Source organism: Protopterus annectens, chromosome 4.part1, assembly GCF_019279795.1.
Source record: "Protopterus annectens isolate FY-2018-M chromosome 4.part1, PAN1.0, whole genome shotgun sequence".
Lineage (NCBI taxonomy): Eukaryota > Metazoa > Chordata > Ceratodontiformes > Protopteridae > Protopterus > Protopterus annectens.
Window position 1 is genome coordinate 265528249 of NC_056734.1, and position 23369 is coordinate 265551617.

At 36.5% G+C, this 23369-nt stretch overlaps 1 protein-coding gene across 2 annotated transcripts in view; it reads right to left on the reverse strand.

The window, feature by feature from the left end:
• KCNMB2 (potassium calcium-activated channel subfamily M regulatory beta subunit 2) overlaps window positions 1–23369 on the reverse strand; it is a 1871591-nt gene that overhangs the window by 1409521 nt on the left and 438701 nt on the right. The gene's annotated exons all lie outside the window — the stretch shown is intronic.

Consider the following 23369-nt stretch of genomic DNA (forward strand, 5'->3'; position numbering starts at 1 on the left):
ACAGCAAACAACTAAAGTAATGCACTTGGGAACTTCCAACCAGAGTTACCCAGTTGGCGTTAATATTGATCTGCTGGCAATCTCTGGTAAGTTTAAGGACAGCTACATGTTGCTATTAATATTACTACATTTGTCCACAGGTAATTCTCTAATGTTAAAACTACAGTAAAGTCAGCCATGTCAAGACGTGGATATATTGGTACCTTCATACAAAACCTTGCTAAGTCTATTGATCGAGTGCTGCTCCCATCCTAGTTCTTACACAGTTTGCAAAATAAATAAAGTGCAACTTATCCAAAGTTATCTCACAAGCCAAATAAAACTGGTGAAAATGTTATCATAAAGTGAAAGAATTACACATGTAGAATTATTTTCAATATATTCTATATTAATTAGAGCTTACTTAATTTGATCATGTATGCGTTTAACTAATGAAACATTCAGGCAACATTAGATGTGTAGTTACTAGAGTGCACTCTCAGGGCAAGGAGCAATGGGTTATCTAAGGAAGCTAATACAGTCAAAACAAATATTAAAGGCAATTTTTACCAGGTGAGGGTTATAAGGGTATGGAATAATTTATCAATACAAATAATGTGCAATAATTTATTTATTTGGAAATGGCTTGCCAGCCTTGTCTGTGTTACTTTGAAAATGTGCTCTTACCTGACATCTGTTAAAGCCCCGAGTTCAAGCTTAACAACGTAACATTGTACAAAACAAACAGAATGAGGAGATTATCTATTCATTTTGTTTATGGCAATGTGTTTAAAATGCTACAGTCAGTCTTCCATTATAGTTATAGTCTCTTTGCATTCAGTCTATCATATTATGTTCAGTTATGTGAACTCCTTGTTGATCTTCTGTATGATTTTTGGGTAGAAAGAGCATTTATTTTATTCTTTAACACCAAAATTCTGGGCCAAAATTCACCTGAAATTTCATATTACACTGGTATCAATAAGTCTGCTGACAGATAAATTCTGGCAATTTTGTCTTCTTTTTAATTCATTTGTTTACTGAATCTTATAACATGATGCATTAATATGTACTGGATCTATCTTCTTAATGAATAATTATTAAATGAATTACCTCTAAGGAATGAATTTGTAAGTGTATTTCACTTTGCCCTTTGGAATGCCATGTACTTAACTTTTTAGATGTATTGCATCCTTTGAATCTAAACTAAACATTTAATTTGCATTGCAAATGATAATGATAACATTTTTGGAGATATTAATATTTATTCCATATCCAAAATTACTAGCTTGAACTGATGAACAGTGAAAGCTTGGAAAGACCTTTTTAGGAACTCAAAATGCTGAAATTTAGTTACCACTAGGCACCAAAGATAAACGTGCTAGAAAATGTATTAGTAAATATATTACTACTAAATATTGCAGTTATTATTATTCATCATTAAGTCTCACAAGAGATTTGCCTTTATTGATCTTCTTTTGTATTCTAATTTGGGTTCAGTATCCCGTGTCCCACTAATGGTTCCCAGCATAACCATTAAGAATTATGAGATACTGGTTTGTACCCAGGTATCCTTCTATAATTGTATGTGTACCATATGGTCACCATTAAATTACTTATTTTATTTGAAAGGGAAAACAATAAAATTAGATGGTTTGCTGCAAGGTGAAAACTGAGAACGTGGCATAAGATGACATCACCACTAATTAAAATTATGAGATGTTGGCCTAGAGTGGTTAGACAGTGAAGTCTGAACTTCCAGGCAGGTGTCTCATGATTATACCATCAATTATGTCAGATTTAAAATATGGAAAAGAAACAGCCCAGGTACTTTCTATGTGAAACTCAGTCTGTGGTCTTCTATTTATCATTATGAACATATTCCATCAGCATTCACTGGTATAGTTCTACTAGGCATTTCTTGTCTATATCATCAGTTGTAAGATCAGTATTTTTTGTCTGTGTGAACCATGTCTGAATGCTTAATAAAACTAAAAGATAATGAATTACAGAATGGTTCTATCATTGATCCTGGAGCTTAAAATTTAATAACAAAATATCTGTTTGTTACCACTGTTTGATGAATATAAGATGCGTTTAGTTATACATCTTTGTGAATGTTTACAAGGTAAAAGGCATCCATTCTAATCAGCTGTACACATCTCTAAATGACAAATGTCACTGTAGATATCTATCATGGTGTCACATTAGAAATTTACAAAGTGTTACAACCTGAGTTAGTTAATTTCTAACCAAAAATCATTGCTAAATACACATTATGCACATTGCTTTCATTTTTGCATGCTCCATCTGATGTTGCCTGACCCTAAACAACACTATTTTCATTTAATAGTTCAGTCTGTCTATTATTTTTAACATGATGGATATTCCAGTTATTTCAGTCATGATTTCCTGGGTATGTTAGCCAAAAGCTGATGTGCAAATTTTGCATCCTGGAAACTTGCCATATTTCTGTTCTAAAGTAATACTCTGATAACCTTGAAGATGACTACTATAATCAATGAAGTTTGTGGGTGTGATTCTTGTAACTATAGTGGCCTTTCTTTATTCCTGTTTTCTTTGTTTAAGTTTCTTTTTACTGTGTACTTACTATCTTCTAAAACCCATTCATGGACAATTTAATGCAGTTGTAACTCTACAAGGAATGTGTATATTTGTGTGAGTGAGATGGCGAGGATAAACATATTTTTTTCAGATAGATGGGCAGAATAACAGAAATGCAGATTACACTTTTTCAGGTTATTTATATAATACAGGTAAGACAGTTTACTTAGATAAAAGAAAGACAGATTTAGAAACATTAACAGAGCTATGTTTACTTCTACAAAGTAACAGCAGTGATGGATTCTTTGTACAAAGAAAAGACTGGAAAAGGAGACCGAGATAACAAACTGCACAGTATTTTGGTTGTAAAACTTAGTGTCTATTGCAGATGAAAAATATAAATCATTGACACTGTTAATGCTGTTTTATATAGTCTTTATATGCCTTTGTTTTTTTAAACTGCTTTCATTATTCCGTCATATTACCCGCCATCAGCCAAGCCTTATTCCACTTACTTAAAATCCAGGACTACAATACAGAGTCGATCAATGCCACTTCATCAAAATGCTGATCCCTCAATGATTTTGGAAATAAAATCCCTGACAGAGTTAACTTCCCCTAATCACTAATGCAAGGAGGGAGCTTTGCTGCACATAAGGGGTTACCTTCCCCTAATCCTCAGTAAAAGGAGGGAACTTTGCTGCACATAAAGGGTTAACTTCTCCTAATCCCCGATGCAAGCAGGGAGCTTAGCCACACACATCTTCCTCAATTTATATAAGCAGCTCTGAGGAAATGGGTTTAATCCATCCTCAAAATAAATGGAATGGATTATGATATTCAACCAACTGCTTTGATTCTTAGAGAAGAGATAAGGGCATTTTAGCAGAGAAATATTCTGTTGGTAAGAAACCTTTTCACTAGGCCTGTCCTTACAGCGATATCAAAGCTGTTTGAGCAACTATGTTTTTAGAAGAACGCAATCTATTCTGAATGATCTACTGTTATTTCTAACATGTTGTTTACTTGTATTACAGCTCAGAGCCTCCAGAGGGGATTAGTTACCAGGTAGCAACACACCTACAGCTTCCTAAGACAGCTGGTGAGCTGGCAACAAATGTTTGATCCCCTTGTTTGCAGGTTCTCTGTCCCCTGACTCAGTAATAATCTTAGGCTGTCAATGTTTTGGTAGAAAGTTTGTGAAATGCTCCCTATAATATTTCAGTCCATTTGTAGCACTCGTTGCAATTTATTTATACTCTGTGAAAATAGAGAAAGAAAGGAAATGCAAAAGCACTGTTTGCATATCAGTAAGGACATTGCAGGAATTTTTAATTGATTATTTTGCTCAGGTCATACTTCTTAACCTCCTAGCACAAGAATCCATGATATAGCCAAAAATAAATGGGGACAAAGACTCCAAAACAAGGACAGCTTTTACAAATTGCTCATGTAAACTGAGGAAGTTGCTAGAATAACAAGCTTTACACTTGTTTGCATTTTCATGAGGAAATAAAGTCTGAAACTCGTTTTTTTTATTATTTATTGACTGCAGTCTTCAGTGATTAGTCAGGAAAAAATCACAAATGTTATTATCATTCTCTGCTTGTTTGTAGTTGTCATTGTTGTGTGTAATGGAGTGAGGGTGTGGGCTCTGTGATATTCAGGCAACATGTCAAGAATTGTTTTTTAATGCCTTACACAAAATGGCTGTGAGGATATGATCTAACATCTCAACAACCCTGTAAAGGAGAAACCGGGTTATTTAAAAGTGAATGGATATCTTAACTAGCAACATTGGAAAAAGCAATTTAAGTTGTACAAGAGTAGCTGAAATGAGCCACTGTTTCCTTTCTTCAAAATGTATGGACAACTTTAGTGCTCTGTATACTGCTAGTGATCAGAGCTATAGGTTAAGGGCAGAATTCAAGGCGTGCAATGTCTAGTGAAGGTAACATATTTAATAGTTTCTGTCATGCTCCCCACAGTAGCTGTAAAGGACATCTCATGCCAGTTTATGCTTTGTGATATCTTTCATGGAAAAACATATTTATGAGTCTAGACATCTGTGATACGAGTTATTGTACAGAACTATATACATAACTATTATACATCAAATTCCATTTTTACTATAAAGTTTAACAGCAGTAAACATTTATTAAACTGTTTTGTTACAAGATGGAGTGTAAACATTTACTTGTACTTTTCATTCAGGAATTATTGCATAAAAAGCAGCTGCTGCCCACCTATCTGCTTACCTGTGATTATTTTTACTTTCAGAGTTATCATTCTGCTTAAAGATTGTTTGACAGGCAAATCGAATATGATCTGACATCTCAACAACCTGCTGAATCTGTTGAGCACCAGACCAGACTATCTTTTGTTGAGGAGGGCACCCCTGCACCCTTGTGGCAGGAGAGTGCAGTTAGGATTCATCTGATTGAAAGTTGCTGGCACAGGGATTAGCTTTAAACTTTTTTATTAGTTAATTTGTTTAATTCAGTGTGGTAACTGTCGGACAAAAGCCACACATTTCTGCTGGTTTGTACTTGTTTTAACACAGCTCCACAGAGTTAGGTGACCAGCCACTGTTCTGCTGTATTCGTCTGTTAATGCCTAGTGTGCCACCATGCACCATTGCACACTATCACACAGTGGGGGTAACCATTAGTGGTTATAGATGCAAAAACATCAGTAGATAAATGTTTCCATAGTATCTGCCCATGATAAGCCACGGTGGTACAGTGGTGGCGTTGTTGCCACACAGCAAGAGTTTTTCCTGTTCAATTCTCGGCTGGAGTGCCTTAAGTGTGGAGTCTGGATGTCCTCCCCGTGGTCGAGTGGCCTCCAAAAGACATGCGTGAATGGGCGTGCCTTCTCTGAAGGTTGGGTGTCGGGCTGGCAACTCGGCACCATAAAAATCTACTGCCAATCATTAGCAGACTGGAGTTCCACTGTGGCGACCCCTAACCGGGAAAAGCCAAAAATACTTGACTTGACTGAGTACCTGCCCATGATCTGAGTGAGAAGTCCTTAAATTGTACTTAGCTGCTCAGAGAGCACCTCAGCTATGCTTTTGCCCCACAAGCAGTCCCAAAACTATCAAATCTACAATAGTCGCTTACCTTTTAGAGAACCCCCCACTATTATAGACCCTTTATAGAGCACCCAGTTATACCACACTCCTCCATTTTCTTTCCCCACTGTGAAAACAGGATTTAACCTAGCATTATGGATGGTCAGTTTCCCTCCATTTCTCCTACAAGCCTGATTGACATTGGTATCCTGAGCATTGTAGCAACTGCCTCATATACACTGACAACCCTTTACTCCTAAATCACTCAAGTACAATTTGTGAGAGATGCTCCTGCACTAAGAATCTGGAATCCTTGCTCTCTTGTGCACAGAACAGTAACACTGAACAGGTTGCCAGCTCGCATACTACACCTCCTTCACAAACAATGCACTCAAACACATAAACCATCATATGTAGAGGTACTCACCAGAAACCTAGCTAAACACCAGTGAACATCCAAACACAAGCATGCTACACTTATTACAGCAGTTACAGCACTCAATACAAATATAATCACAAGCATCAATGTCTCACCAAATAAGCCACTAAGGCAAAGCACATCTAAACAAACTTTGTTAGTCAGAGATAACTCCATTATGAGACACACATATGCCAGATTCACCAGGATAGAAAAGGAAAAGGTTATGGTCAGCTGTCTATCGGGTGCCAGGATCCCTCAGATCTTACATGCACTTAAGTCTTTCTACAACACGTACAGCTATGACTCCATTATAGTTCATGTTGGTGTGAATTACTTGAAACGTACCTCACTGGACTATATGAAGAGAGATGTGATTGAGCTCTCTGAATATGTTTTCCAAGCAGGTATGTCCCTAGCCATGAGCATTCTACCCTCACCTAGGATGATACCACAATATAAGCAAAAAATGATTGACTTCAACATTGGCTTAGTTTCTGGTGTCATTCTAAAGGGATACGGTTCCTGTCTGCCTGGGAGGACATGGTTGATAGACCACACTGCTTTGCCAGAGATGGTCTTCACCTGTCACCTCTAGTCTTTTGGTTACTGGCTAAAGCACTTACCTCCCCATATGGTCTTTTTTAGGCAAGGTCTCAAGAACTACATTTCCAATGTGAAAATATCAATCACAAATAAATTAAAGGTTATGCTGCTAAAAGCTAGGAGTTTAAATCTGAAACTGCCCTGCCTGGAAGCACACCTCTACCTAGAGGATGCTGATGTCTGTGCAGTCACAGAAACTTGGTTCAGGGCTGCAGACAATATCTGGCCTTGCAAGGCTACAATGCCTTCTGCACTTTCAGACCACAAAATGAACGTGTGAGAACCAAAGGAGGAGAAGTATCTGTCCTCATCAAAGATAAATGCACCTCTAGACTGGTTAGACAGGAAAACTCCATGGAGTTACTCCAAGTTCAACTAACTGTGGGTAAGACCCTCCTTCAAATCAGTTAGGTGTAGGTCCCCTTCAATGAACCATGATACTCATGCTGCTTATTTGGACCTACTTGATTCAATCAAATTACAATCAAACACTCTAGTCACGGACGATTTTAACTATACCTCCATTGACTGGGAAACTTATATGAGTACCGACGTGCTTTCACAAAGGTTCCTGGACTTTGTTAACATTAATTCCCTGGAACAAATAGTATGCAACCCCACAAGGGGCTCAAATATTCTCAACCTGCTCCTCATCAACATGGGTGACTGTTGCACAACCACAAGTATAGGATCTTCACTAGTTAAATCTGATCACAAATCAGACACATTTTAAGTAGCTATAACACCTGAGCCCATCTTACGTGAAATCAAGCTAAAATATTTAAGAAACCTAATTATACCCTCCTAAGGGATGGCATAAATAATTTCTGAGCTCCTTTTCCCACAGATGACATTAACAACTATACTAAGGTATATATAAATGTCCTGTACAAACCCTTACACAAATGTATTGACACTGCTGTACCTGTTAGGATCAAAACAAGATCCTCAAGAAACAACAAGCCTCTCTGCTGGACATCTAGCAGTAATAAGTTACATAGGAACTATAGAGGAAGAAGTTGCTGTCTAAGAATAAAAAAGAGAGCATCCTGCACTGGAAGAACACCCTCCTCTGCTTGAACAAACAAAAAAGATAACTTGTAAAATCCTATAAGGTCAACTTCAAAAAATAATTATGAACCATAGCCAAGTATAACCATAAGACATTCTTCAGCTATATCCGTAATCCAAAAGGTATGATCTCAGACGTGTGCTGAACTAACTGTGGATGGCATCACAGACACAGTGATCCCATGAAAACAGATAACCTATTAGCTGACAGGTTTGGCAAAAATTTCACCCCCTGTCCCCTCCAAGCATTACACAAAGCATTTCCTCTACATCTACCCCACCTTGCATCTACAAACAGCAGGTCATTAATACTTTCTCCAAGGCCAAAAACACAGCCTCTGTGGGACTGGATGGCATCTCAGGTTGTGTTATAAATGGTCTAAAACATAAATTAGTAACTCCATTAGGCACTCTCTTCAACCACAGCCTGAGTACTGGTTTTGTCCCTGCTGAATAGAAAACAGCAACCATCGTCATCATAAAGGAGGTACAACAACAGATCCTGGGAACTACAGATCCATAAACGTAACCAGTCTTATCTGTAAGACCATGATATGAATCACTATGGACCTTATAAATAAGGATATAGGTGGTCTCAAAACCCGTGTTTGGTTTTGTCAAAGGCAGGTCATGCTTGTTTAACCTGGTGGACTTCTTCAAAAATGTCATGGGAAAATAGACAAAGGCAAATCTGTGCATACAGCCTACCTTGACTTAGCCAAGGTGTTCAACACATTCCCACATTCATTGATAAACTCTCCCAGTTGAATATCAACCCTTATGTCATCAGGTAGGTTGCTAACTGGCTCACCAACAGATTACGCTCAGTGAAAGTTGGAGACTTTACCTTAACCAGCAGACTTGTCACCAGTGGGGTGCCACAGGGGTCAGTGCTGGCCCCGTTATTGTTTGGAATATACTTCTCAGAAGTTCAGGCCAAAACAGGGGTGCTATGGCTGACTAAGTTTACCGATGACTGCAAATTAGGCCCAATCACTGAATCAAACAATGTCAATATACTTCAGGAGGGACTTACACAAACCAATGACTGGTGCCAAAGCCATGGACTCAAACTCAGTGCTAAAAATGCATTATCAGCCCCTTTGGTAAAAATGATATGCCTGCAGATTATCATATAAATAATAGAAATACCCAAGTAACAACTCAGTAGTGAGAGACTTGGGAGTGCAAGTTGATTGTAGCCTAAACTTTGACCACCATGTGTCTACTGTGGTAAGGAAAGCATTCTACACTGCACACCTCATTAGCAAAGGTATTGCCCCAATAGCAAAAGAGGTCATAGCTCCACTGTACTCGACCCTTATCAGGCCAATAATTGAGTACAATCCTCCCTTTGGTATGTATCTTACCAGACACCTGCAGCAACTTGAGAGACCTCAGAGATTTCTAACCAGGAAAATTCAGGGTCTCCAGCACAAGTCATACATTGAAGAGTGAAGTCACTGTCAGTGTACTCAGCATACAGACTACTTACAGGGCACTTGTGCCTGGTCTACAGAGCAATCTTGGGTCTAAACCTAATGCAAATGCTGCATATCTGTAAGTCAAATGTGACAAGGGTCACCTGCTTCAGGGACCTTAACCTGGCCTGAGACATAAATAGAACCTGCTAGAGAGACAGATATGTCTCTCAGAGGTTAGCACTCCTAGGAATAGGCTACCAATTCACATCAAACAGAGCCCCTATATGATCCTGTTTAAGTGTAGTCCTGATGGGAAACCATAAATTCCTACTGGGGATCTCACCAGTGACCCTTCAAGATATGGGCAGTCATTGCTAAGTAAGATCTCAAGTTTTGTCAAGATCCTTTATATTGGGTTCATCTAATATTACATTGGGTACACACGGCTAGGCTTATAAAGACCTTTGGGTAAATAGCCCAGTAACCACCTAAGTATGGAATATGGTATGAAATGGATAACACATGAAGAAAGCATTGCTCCAAATCTATATGGCAGACTGTATACATATCTATTACATGATAAATGAATGCACGATGCAATAGATCTATTGCGTTCTATTGAACAAAGCAACATCACTGACATTTAAAATCTGCTATTACAAAAAAGTACTGAACTGTAGACATGTCACTATGGGTAATATGCAAAAAGGTTTCAATGAAATAAAATTGAATAATTAAAATTGAAGGTTACAGAAAAAAACTGATTTATTTTAGTCCCTGAAGATTATATATCTGACTGAAGCAGTTGTATAAGTTATATCAAAACATTAGAAACCAAGAGAAATAATCAAAAAAATTCATGCTACAAAACCAAAGAAAATATATTGCTTTCTTTTAATAAATTTTGTTACATCTGTTGTGGATGTTAAATAAAATTGATTGAAACAGAAACACAAGATAAGTTCTACATTACATATTCCGTATGGTAAATGTGGAAGTAGTATTAAGTATAACAATGTTATATAATGTGTATTTTTCATTGGATAAACACATACAGTACAACATTATTAAAAATGTAAAAATTAATGCATTTTGAGCAATTATTAATCTCTGGGCACAAGTGCCTTAATATGCACAGTCCAGCCCAATGTCACGAAATTCTAAATGCAGTCTTTGGAATTCAGAAAGCCTTAATCTGGACTTTCACATCATGGTAAGCCTTTCTGATTCAGATACTGTTCTTTTGTTACTGTTATCCTCCAGCAGTAGTGGTATCATGTTGAACAGTATTTCTGGGGAAACTGCATGCTAATGTTGCAGTCGGGTGGGGGGTGCTAATACCAAGCAGCACATGCTCTTCCCAGGAAAAGGTTGCTGCTCCTGACTATCTCAGCAGAGTGATTCCATGGATTGTTCTCTAAGAGGAAGACATGAATGCCATCCTTTGATGACATTCACCCATTCACTTCTATTGAAGTACTCACAGTACAGATAAATATAATAGGTGTGTGTGTGTGTGTGTGTGTGTGTGTGTGTGTGTGTGTGTGTGTGTGTGTGTGTGTGTGTGTGTGTGTGTGTGTGTGTGTGTGTGTGTGTGTGTGTGTGTGTGTGTGTGTGTGTGTGTGTGTGTGTGTGTGTGTGTGTGTGTCTTTGTATGTATATGAGTATTCATTCCCATCTATTTGTGAGCCTTTTGAGACTGTAAATGTGTGGAGGTTTTGATTGTGCATGCTTTGATATGTGTGGGTGTATGTGTCTGTCTGTGTGTGTGTGTGTGTGGGGGGGGGGTGCCTATGCTACTTTGCTATATGGGCTGGTAAGGAGAGCTCTAGAGCAGTCAAGTATGAGAGGGCAGTACTCAGTTCAGAGATATGGTAATGAGCCACTAATGACAAGTTTCTCTGAGTAGATTTCCAAACCTCTAAATTGGAGACTCTGTCCATCACACTAACTGACAATCCCATGCTGGCCAGTTAAGACCAAATGGAGAGAATATTTCTGAATCTAGGTCAGTAATTGCTAGCCTCAGAAATGCAAACCTTCAAGTGGGAATGGGTGGGTGTACATGCTAATTAGTTATTTTTAGGCTAAAAAATGCAGACCTTCAGCAGGAAATGGGGGTTAGCACACACTTACTCTGAGTTTAGTATCCCCCTTCTTTGAGATATGGCATTCTCTGATTTATTATTTATAAGTAACAAAGGTATAAGCATGCAACCACCATGTCAGTAGGTACAGAGGGTAATGTCACCTGGAAAATAAATGATGCAAGAGTATTTTTACTGACTTACAGTGTTGGTTCTAACACATGTGATAATAATACACAAGCATTTCCATTCTCTCTGTCTGTCTCTGTCTCTGTCTCTCTCTCTCTTTCTTTTCAAAGACCATCTGGTGTGACAAAGTGTAATGAGCAACATTTTGATAAAAATCATAGGAGTCATGGGACATACAAGGTAACTCTGCCTTCTGACCATTTATACCTAACCAGGACTTATGACCTATACTTAGACTGCATTTCCTTTTTCAAGGGTGGCTAGGCCAGAGGTGAATATTTTAACAGCTGTCCAATCATCCAGGTCCCTTTGAAAGTATATTATGTATCACACTGTCTGATTTGCCCTGGGAGTCTATGCTAGGTGAAGGTGCCGCATAATGAACCTGCCTGCCCACTATCTTTTATTCCTTTTATGTTGAAAAGTTTAGTCCATGGTTCTGGTACTAATGGGGCTATTTGATTTGATGAGATGCAATAGCTCCTGGACTACTGTGTCCCTAACAGCATTGTCTGGAGATCAGAAAGTCAAATTGCAGACAAAACGGGTATCTCTTCTCAGAAGTCTATAAAATACTGAATAAAGTGACAGTGCTTCCAGCCTTTTCTGGTAGCTTATTGTTTTTTAACCTGTGACCTTCTTAGGAACAACTGGAGTATGTCTAGTTGTCTGATATGTCTAGTAAGGTGCATCACAAGGTCAGCATTTTATTCAATAATAAGTCTAATCAATGCTGAATAAAATGGGACAATGGCCTTTTTAGATGTAGGTGATATTCTTTAGGCAATTAACTGCATTAAGTAGAAGAACTTTCTGACTACTGTTGGTACATTATGATGAGGGCAGTCGGTGCTGAGTTAGATCTGCTTATAACATAAATCATATCTCTAGACCCTTAAGAGAACAAGGGTTGAACTTGGCTAGGCTTGTAAGGGCCCTAAGGCCATTAGCCTATTAACCTCCTATGAACCTATGAACCTATAAAGAAAGAGTGAATTGACCCAAGTTCCAAGGTCATTAACAGCATTTTTGGATGCTATCTATGTTATTTGCTGTGGAGGGGTTGTTTATGAAATACGACAATATTGCACTTTTCAGCATTCAGTTTCAGCACATTTTTAATACACCATGTATTTATTAGTGTAAGTTCTTGCTAAAGGGTTTTGCTGTCAGAGGGTGGAACTGAGAATGACTACCACTTTACAGTTATCTACAAACTTGGTTAGACAAAGCACTTGGTTTAATGTCTGCAGGTCATAAAAGTAAATATCAGAAAAAAGAGCTGCCAGCAAGACTACTAGTCACCTTCATATTTCATAATGAAACACCTGCTACCCACACAGTGGGAGTTCTGTCTTTTACCCAATTTGCTATCCACATACTACATCAGGATTTATTTGTAAAGCATTAAGACTACTAACTAGGCTATCTAGGGTGAATGGTATCAAATGCCTTGGCCAGGTCAAGGTACACTATGTGGACAAAATGTTGCATTGCTCATTTGAAAAAAAAATAACCAGATTCATTAGATAGGATGTATCCTTGACAAAACCAGACTATTGAACCAGCAAAGCACTGTGCGGAAGGTAAACCAAGAACGAACGACCACTGAAATAATGCCGTTTATTTACAAAAGACAAAAAAGTATTGAACTTCATCAGACAAAGATACAACACATTTTGTTCAATTTAAACTATAGGATGGCAGTGTCATTATGATGTCATTTCCTTACTTAATTAATACCTTTTCAAATCAAACAATACGTTACAAACATCTATATCCTTATTAACCTCAGCAGCCTAGCTATTATAACTATACATTAATACTTATATAAAATACTTAAAATACATAACATTTATATTTTATTATAAGTTAATTAACCTAATATAATAACCATTAAATACTTATAAGTAAATGTCAAACCTCAGTAAAAAGTGTATATGTATGTATAAAACTCTAAAACATGTATGCATATATGCTTTCATATACTGTATTGTCTCCACCTCTCTTATTAATACAACACCTTATTTTAATGCATAGTAAATATGAACCACATCTATGATCTTTAAACTTTTCATTAATGTTGACAAATTTTATTTCTTTTAAGCGCTTTTGTGAGTCAAGCCTGATGAGATATTAAATATCATAGTTTATCAGGACAGTTATATGCTCCATGGCTTTGCAAATGATACTTATCAGTCTGATGAGCATATAATTCTCGGGGTCAGTGGCAGGGTCACCATTGTGGAGTGGCATCACTACACTGTGCACCAAGTTTCAGAGACAAAGCCAGTAGCTAAATTCAGGTTAAATCGATTAAGAAGTGACTCTGCCAGATTATGTTTACCACTGTTTATGAAACAGACAGGTATATTGTGTGGTCCGATGGAAGAAGTATTTTTAGTCTGGGGGATCACGTTCAGTATATGTTCTTTAGTGATGATGGGCGCTCTAAGATATTCAGGGATAATATGCTTTGGATAGTCATTTCTGGGGTAAACCTTACACTGAACATGTTTGCTAACATATTTATTGTACCACTAGAAAATTGTCTAAACATATTAATGAACATATGTACGCCATCAAACATAAAGATTATATAAATGCTTTGTTTAAGTGCACTACACAAAGGAAACACCCTTCATTTAATTTTTAGTTTTAGATAGAATCTCTTCTTATGATAAACCACTCATTGAAGAATTATTGGATAGGAAGGAATATTGATGGCATGTTAAACTGAATGCATGTGTAAAACCTGACGTTAGTTATATGGAAAATGTTAAAGTCTTTTTAAGAAGAAGGAAGGTAATGCATTCAGTGGATGGAACCATCTGATTGTATGTAATGTTTTATTGGAGTGCTTTATATATGGTGTTTCTGCATTCTTACACAGTCTGATGAAGTCTGTAGATAGGAGATGAAAGTGTTTACTCTATATGTGTATTATTCTTAGTTTTAAGTGAAATATTGGCAATGTCAATGGCATCAAATAAGGTGGTGCTATTATGAATAAGTTCAGTACACTGTTGAGTGTTATTTCTTAGTTTCCTATTGAGGCTGAAGAAGGATTTGTAATTGTACTTAGCTTATCAGATGTTAACCTAAGTTCAAGGGCTGCTTTAGTAGACCTAATAGTATTTTTAATCAATTTCGTGAAGTTTTCCTTGATATGAAGATCTTTTCACCTGCTGTACACATTAAGGAGCTTTTAGCTTTTATTCTGGAGTTCATTTATGTTGGTAGTTTGTTTTTAAATTTCCCATCATATTTAGATCAAGTTTTGACTGACAGTTCTATGCGTTTATCTCAGTGACATAGAATTTCTTTGTGAACTTACTTGCTGGGTCAGCATCTGGGATGATGCTGCTATAAGTGAATTTTGAAATTCTTCATAGAATTTGATGAGATTAGTACATTTGAAATCATGGAGCAGCCACGGTGGTGCAGCGGTTAGTGTTGTCGCCTCACAGCAAGAGGTTCAATCCTCGGCTGGGGTGCCTTCTGTGCAGAGTCTGCATGTCCTCCCTGTGGTCATGTGGGTTTCCTCTGGGTGCTCTGGTTTCCTCCCAAAGACGTGCTGTAGGTGGACTGGACACTCTAAATTGACCCTAGGTATGAGTGCGTGCATGTGTGTGCCTTCCATGGAAGGTTGGGTGCCGGGCTGGCAACTCAACACTGTAAAAAAAAAAAAAAAATGAAAAGACCAATGGTTAGACCACAGCTGAAGATAAAAATGGAATAATCCACGTCAGGAAATAAATCACTTGCAGCTTCACAGTAGTGCCCCTTTTAAAACCAAAAGTTGTAACTGATATGTAGTTTTAAAGGTAGGAAACGGTTCACTTGCAGTTTCACACCACTTTATTAAACAAGAGTAAGCGCTTTCATGATCTAAGTCAGCTGATCGCTTCTTCAGACTCATAAAAACAGTTAAAACATTGGTATTTAAAATATGGTTCAACCAATGAAAACACATATAGAACTATGACATAGACTAATTAAAATTGCATACATCAGTACATTAATTTGCCTTATATTCTGCATAAGATGAAATACAATATACATATAACAGACACATTTTATGTAATAATCCATATTACTTAATGTTTTAATGGTCTGGATTTTAAAAAAGGCTTCAAGGAAACAGCATTGTTCAATCCAGGAGACCTATCTGCCTGAAGTAGTAAAATCCATCTTTGTTCTGCTTCCTCTATCTTATTCCTTATATCACCTCCCCTCTTACTTTTATTTATTATTTCTAAAACCATGAAATTAAAAATATGTTTCCTATCTTCCTATTTATTATTCCTTATTTCCTAAGAGGGGAGGTGATATAAGGAATAAGGTAGAGGAAGCAGAACAAAGATGGATTTTACGACTTCAGGCAGATAGGTCTCCTGGATTGAACAATGCTGTTTCCTTGAAGCCCTTTTTAAAATCCAGACCATTAAAACATTAAGTAATATGGATTATTACATAAAATGTGACTGTTATATGTATATTTTATTTCATCGTATGCAGAATATAAGGCAAATTAATGTACTGATGTATGCAAGTTTAATTAGTCTATGTCATAGTTCTATATGTGTTTTCATTGGTTGAACCATATTTTAAATACCAATGTTTTAACTGTTTTTATGAGTCTGAAGAAGCGATCAGCTGACTTAGATCGCGAAAGCGCTTACTCTTGTTTAATAAAGTGGTGTGAAACTGCAAGTGAACCGTTTCCTACCTTGACTACTACATCTCAGTTACAACATTTGGTTTTATAAAGGGCACTACTGTGAAGCTGCAAGTGATTTATTTCCTGACGTGGATTATTCCATTTTTATCTTCAGCTGTGGTCTAACCATTGGTCTTTTCATTTTTTTTTTCGCTTGAGGTGTATACCAGGCGTTTATCCAGCTTTTGTTTTCTTTCACGTCAACACTGTAAAACTCTACTGCCAATCATGAGCAGACAGATGATCCACTGTGGTGACCCTTAACCAGGAAAAGCTGAAAGAAGAAAAAGAAGTACATTTGAAATCATGGAATTCTGAGACACTGGTTTCAGTGGATTTATAATTTGAAAGGTGACGGAAATTAGTTTATGACCTGGTTTAACCAGGGGAAAGAGATATCAGAGGGTAGCATATGAATAAGCTATATTCAAAAGGACCAGGTTAAGAATATTATGTCCTTTAATGGGAACAATATGATCCAGAGAGCTTTGTGTATTGAATCTAAGAACTTTTGAGCATATCCTACACTGGAGTCATTGGTATTCCAGTTTATTGAGAGGTAGTTAAAGTCTTACAAAATAATGCAGCTCTTGTTTATATGAAGTCCATGGAATACGTTTAAGTACCTTACATGATTTTCAGAGAAGATAAAGGGTGTAAGCTGATAACTGGTCTATTCAATGTGATTTGGAGCTCAGTGGGTACTCATTTGTGGGTCTCCCTAACAAATATGTAGACACTACCACATTTATCATCAGGTCTGAATGCGTGGTAGGCCCAAAACCTATGAATGGAGGGAATGCTTTCTAATCATGTAAACCAAGGTTTAACATTTCTGTTTAACAAGTGAGATTCAGACTTACAGGAAAACATGTAAGAATTAGACTCTACAACTTATAATCGAGATATTATTGCAGCTCTTAGATATCTCAGCTGGATACACCTTCTAGGAATAATTAACTTGCAAACACTTAATGGGTTTTGTATATACCATTCACAAACACAATTAATATACATTAAGAATACAGTTTATTCTGTTAATTTATTTAATTACCTTATCAAAGGGAAAGAAAAAAGGCTGCGGTGGTACAGCGGTTAGTGTTGTTGTCTCACAGCAAGAGGTTCTCCCATTCAATTCTCGGCTGGAGTGCCTTCTGTGTGGAGTCTGCATGTCCTCCCTGGGGTCGAGTGACATTAAAGACATGCAGGTAGGTGCGTGCATGAATGGGTGTGCCTTCTTTGAAGGTTGGGCATCGGGTTGGCAACTCGGCACCATAAAAATCCACTGCCAATCATTAGCGGACCCAAGATCCGCTGTGGCGACCTCTAACAGGGAAAAGCCAAAAGACAATTATTATCAAAGGGAAAGAAAAACATAAAGGAACTTTTTCACAAATTACTTATAAAATTACATAGGCATATCATGCACTGACATTGTAAATGTCATAATCTTGCATCCCTGCCATTTACGTGCCATTTACCAGCATCCTTGAGCCCTCCAAGATATGTTTCCAAACTACTTCATTAAAAAAACATGATAGTGTATCCTGAAACATGCCATTGTTCCTTCTGTTGTAATGATGTCTTAACTGTCAAAGAGAATGATGAATATATATTGTTTTAGATTGCATTGAAATGCTAGATCATCAGAATTGTTACAAATGTTTACATATGAATATTTATGAATAAATCCTATGAATGTTTTTCCTACATAAAACAGAAAGGAAGCAGGAACATGCAAATGGTGTGACGAGCTCAGCACACTTGTCTTTGGAGTTGGAAGAACAGAAGGCTGTGAGCTCTATTCCCATGAAAGGAAATTGTATTAATTCCATTATATTAACACCAGAATGTATCATAAAGGAGGTGCTTCAATCCTGAGTGTGTCATTCTTTAAATGAAACCTTAAACAAAGTCTCATCTGCCTGATTTGGTATTAGCTCAGCTGGATGTAAAAGATCCATCACCACATACTAAAAAATAGGGAAAAGTATATGAAGTACTATGTCTATAACTAGTAAAGCTCAAACTAAAAACATTCAAATATATACTTGCAAATTTCAGAAATGAGTAAATTAGTAAGTCTATAGGTCATAGTAAGTTGACTTAGACCTTCCACAACAGAGATAACAACATGGAAACAAGATGGGCAGTGGGGGTAAGGGGGAATTTGCAGATATTAGTAATCATCTGTATAGAAAGTAGATTTGGTAAAAGGATCAATGAGCTTAGGAAACATTGAGAACGGAGCAGGAAAGAAGATGGCTTGTGCCAAGCATGATTAAAGAGGTTTTGGGATATTTAAATGTTGGATTATTTTTAGAAAAATAGGGTAAATTTTTGGAAGGTCTTCTTGAACTAGGGATGGTAGATGAAATCTATTGTTTCTGCTTCAAAATAAAGATGGCCAGTTGCATAAAGAATCAAAGTGAGATGAGGGAGGTCAGAAAGAATACATTTTAAGATAATGGAGAACAGAATAACCAAAGAATAGAACCTTGAAGAAAACTTGTCAGGGGATTGAATATATAGAGGACATCTTTTCTAAAGATGAGTTAGTTGTGCATGTTAGATGGGTAGTAACTGAAATAAATAAGGTATTCTCTTAAAAAAACAGAGTAGTGATATATACAACTTGATTGGTCAAAGTTTCTCCTGATATCAACAAATACAATCACAGTTAAAAGATGGGTCCGTGTTACTGAACGTATGGTGAGTGACTATTAGTTGGCAGTTTAGATAACACTCTAAATACATACAAGCTTGGAATAATAATCTTATTTTTATGAATAGTATCCATAGGTTGCATATAAATATTTTTCACATGGAGTTTTTTTAATAGAGGGAGGTCAACTTCTACAGTATACAAGCTGAGATGGACTGTAGACCATTGGAACATGGATTTCAAATATGGCAATTGGCACTGAAAGGGGTAGTTTATTTTTCATGAATCTGAAGTATTTGAGTCAACACAGTCTGATGCAAGAATTTTGCAATTAAATTAAAGAGTACAAATGCAATTATTAATTAATAGAAGGAGATGGGTTGGGAAGGGAAGGACATCAGTGAAAGGAAGTGAAATTGTTATTATGAGGATGCATGATTTCTTTGAAACAGGGCCTCCATTCCTCAGAGCAAGTTAGAGGACTAAAGTGATTCTTGCTGGTGTGACCAAGTATTTTTTTTAAACAAGTACGATTTTGTGATATCCAGTACTAAATTATGCCGTGAACTGCAATCAGTGTATTTGGCACTTTTATAATCATTCTAGTTTCATATGTTTGGATATGAAACTAATGAAGGATAAGATTGTTTTGAACCTTTCCAGCCACAGCAAAATTTGTTTATAGCCATAATTTCATTTTGCTTAGAGGAGTAAACCAGTTATTCTCATTCATCTATCATGTTAAGTGACATGATATTATGTTAGATTTGAATGAGAACATTGAATAGAAAAGTAGAAATCTTGTCAGAGTCACTAATATTACTAACAGAGGAACAAGCAACTACATGAATTTTGTCTTCTAATAAGTTTTGTTTAGAATATGTTTTTTGACTCAGTTTTGGTTTAATATTTAATAAGTGATTAGGATGTTGGGGCGTTTAAGGGCAAGTACCTCTACACTGACCACTTAGGGGTTGAACTCTTGCACCACTGAAAAAATATAAGTACTTCCAAGGTCAAAACATCTCGGGGTTTGTTAGCCAAAATTTTAGCAATTGCTCATTTGATTAAATGGGCTTGATCCTTCAAACCTTACTAAAGTGTGGGCTAAGTGAATAACATATTGCCTTTCTTTATTCAGTAGAAAGATTTGACAATTAATTGTACTTTGTCAGTTTTTGAAAATTGAGAGGATGACATTGACTTCTAAGGAAACTGGCAAACACAAAAGTGATGAGTCACCTCCCTAGAAAGCTAGCAATTTGTTAGTTTAATAAGGAATCAGATCATCTTGGCTGAGTAAGAACAGAGACAAGCCATAGGAGATTAATGAGAGAGAGAGGGAGAGAGAGAGAGAGAGAGAGAGAGAGAGAGAGAGAGAGAGAGAAGATGTTATGTAGTTTATTGCGGAAAGCCAAGGTATTCTATGATAAGCTCAGCTAGTAGTTCAACATTTTCTTCTGAGCCCCACAATGCTATGTTTTCAAGTCATTTATTGAGAACAGGAAAGGAGACGTGGAAAACTGTTAATGAGATTCGAGATACAGTTTGGCTGCTAAAGAGCATTTAGACATAATGCAACTAGGATAAGAATCAAAGGATAAAGTAAAGGTGTAGGTGATCATGGCTTGGGGATTTTTTAGATTAAGGTTCCTCCTCATCACTAAGATAAAGGACAATTGCTTTTCTGACAGAAGAATGATTTATTTAAGAACATAAATTCAGGTCACTTTACTTTTACTAAGTTTTAACTAGCTTATGCAGGCATCCAGGGAGATATGTGTTTTGTTATGACTGAGGAGGTGACTTGGGAATGAAAGGAATGCCACTGAGGAAAGAGGTGAGAGAGTGTGGACCAAACTTCAGATCAATATTCCTACACACTAAAAGTATGAAAGCAGGAGAGAAATATTGTTCAAGTGTAAAACAGGTGATGTGTAGTTGGCAACTTGATGTTAAAAAAATAAAGATATAAATGGCATATTAAATTATATGGAAAATGTGATAGTTTGTTAATTCAAATGGAAAACATGTAAGAAATAGAGGAGAGGACATGGTTTTCAGAAAATAAAGGAGACAGGTGAAAAAGAGATACTTAGCCCAGAGTGACAGAGAGAACAACTGAAATGAGTAAAGAAATATGTCAAGCGAGAAGAGTCACAAGGAGTACAAAGATTAGAAAAAGTAGACAAGGGATAGAATAAAGAAGAAGAAAAGATGTCATGAGATGTAAGGAGGAAATATCAAGCATTCCAGGACTGCCAAGGGATACAGATTGGAGTGCTGATAGGAAAACTTAAACATTGAAAAGATGTAAAAAGATTGACTGCTATTATCAGTTTGGATATTAAATGCAGATAACAATACAAACCCTTAGCTGCTTTTCCATCAGTAAAAATACAGAGGCATCTTTGATGAATCCCACCTTTTATATTAATCAGAAGGAAAGGTTAAAACTTATAGAAATTATTATTGGAGATATACAGAGAAGGGATAGGTAGAAAGAGAACAGAACTAAAAGTTGTGAATGGAAGAGCAGATTCTAAGAAATATGAATAAAGTTAAGGCAGACCACAGTAGATATATAAATGGAGGGAATGTGTAATGATTAGAATTAGTGTATTTTGGAAATGTATGTCGAAGCTTAGTGGGGTAAGAGGAGAAAGGTTTTGTTCAAAGAAATTATAGAGAATGACTTTCAAGAATGGTGGAAAAGTAAAGTGGTACCTTAAGTTTAAATAAGCAGTTTAAGTTGATATGACAAAATAGGAAGACAGTGTTTAAAAAGATAAAGTTTATGGGACAGAATAAGAAGGTTTCTGCATCTCTAAAAGTTGGGGTAGTATTTCTGGGAGAATATAACACTAAAGATCAGTGAGGTGAGTTGGTAAGAGGGTTGACTACTCTGGGCTCTACCAGTGTCATATGTGAAACAATAACTTTTCAAAAATGCATGAATTAAATAATTGTAGGATGCAGCTAATTTTAAAATAAGGAAGTTAATCACTTTCCTCCTTAAGTATGTAATTTTACCACAACTTAGTTGGAGCATGGTGAGTGAAGAAGAATCATAACTTTAGTAAAAAGCAATTTAAAAAAGGTAGTGAAGAACAATACTACTGTCAAGCTATGGGCATTGGGATTTTCTCACATATTAAATCAAAGTGCTATAAATTAAAAAAGCGTGTGCACACATACACACACACACACACACACACACACACACACACACACACACACACACACACACACACTCAGCTAGAAAGAGATAATATACATAGTTATAGATACACATACATCTATATCTCTATATATCTATCACATATACATATCTCTATCTATCTATCTATCTATCTATCTATCTATCTATCTATCTATCCATCCATCTATCAATCTATATAGCTATCTATCTGTCTATCTATCAATCTATCTATCTATCTATCTAGCTATCTATCTAACTACCTATCTATATATCCACATCGGTATCTACCTATATATAGATGGATATCAGCAATACAACTTGAAAAAGTCATATATGTTTTTTTTTGAAAGTCTCAGTTAATTGATATTTTTCATTTTGCTGGCAAAATATTTTGTATAACTGTACAGAGAAGGACTGTTAATGGCACCAAAAACAAAATACATCATAATTAGCCCAGCAATCTGCAATTTGCTTATATAACTCAAGTTGTACAGTATCAAATAAATGATATACATATTCTCTCCAGCCTACACATTTTCACTGGGAAAAATGCCAACTCCACATTGTCTTATGAGAATGGACATGGACTTTTGTTGCATTTTCAGAAGCTGAAATGCCTGCCCTAGTCCAAAGAGTTTATCAGTACACTAGATATGCAATTCAGAAAAATGTTTTCCAGTTACCTAGTTATGGATCTTCAAAATATGATCTTGGTTTCCCCTATGAAGCTCAGCCATATCTGTATTTTCTGCTTTTGATATTCTACCAGTAATCCAGAAGTTCCTTTCTGCAGTATAAATTTGTGCACAAAGCTGTTAAAATCTGACAAGACTGCTCCTACCTGCACTCCAGCTTCTGGTTTTATGGTGATATAATATGATATATAATTTAAAAGTAGGGCAGATACATTCAGCTAAACATTAGAGAAATAATTTGTCATGCATTACTGCATGTCTAGTAATATAAAGATACAACAGCTCTTACTGAAATGCATGATATATTTGTGAATTAGATTTAATGGCAAAGACTGTAACAACATGTTGCTATTACTGAAGTGTTTATTGTGTGTATAATCTAATGATTTATACTCCAAGGTAATTCATTTCATTTATGTATTTATCAAATACATTTCCTTGACATAGATAAATATTGCTGGGCAGAGATGGCTTTCAGAGAATATCAAAGAAAGTTACTTAATGGTGCAGTGGTACAGTGGTTAATGTCACCTCATAGCAAGAGGTTCTCCTGCTCAATTCTCAGCTGGGGTGCCTTCTATGCAGAGCCTGCATGTCATCCCTGAATTCATGTGGGTATCCTCTGGGTATCCCAGTTTACTTCTACTATCCAAAGGCATGCTCTGGAGC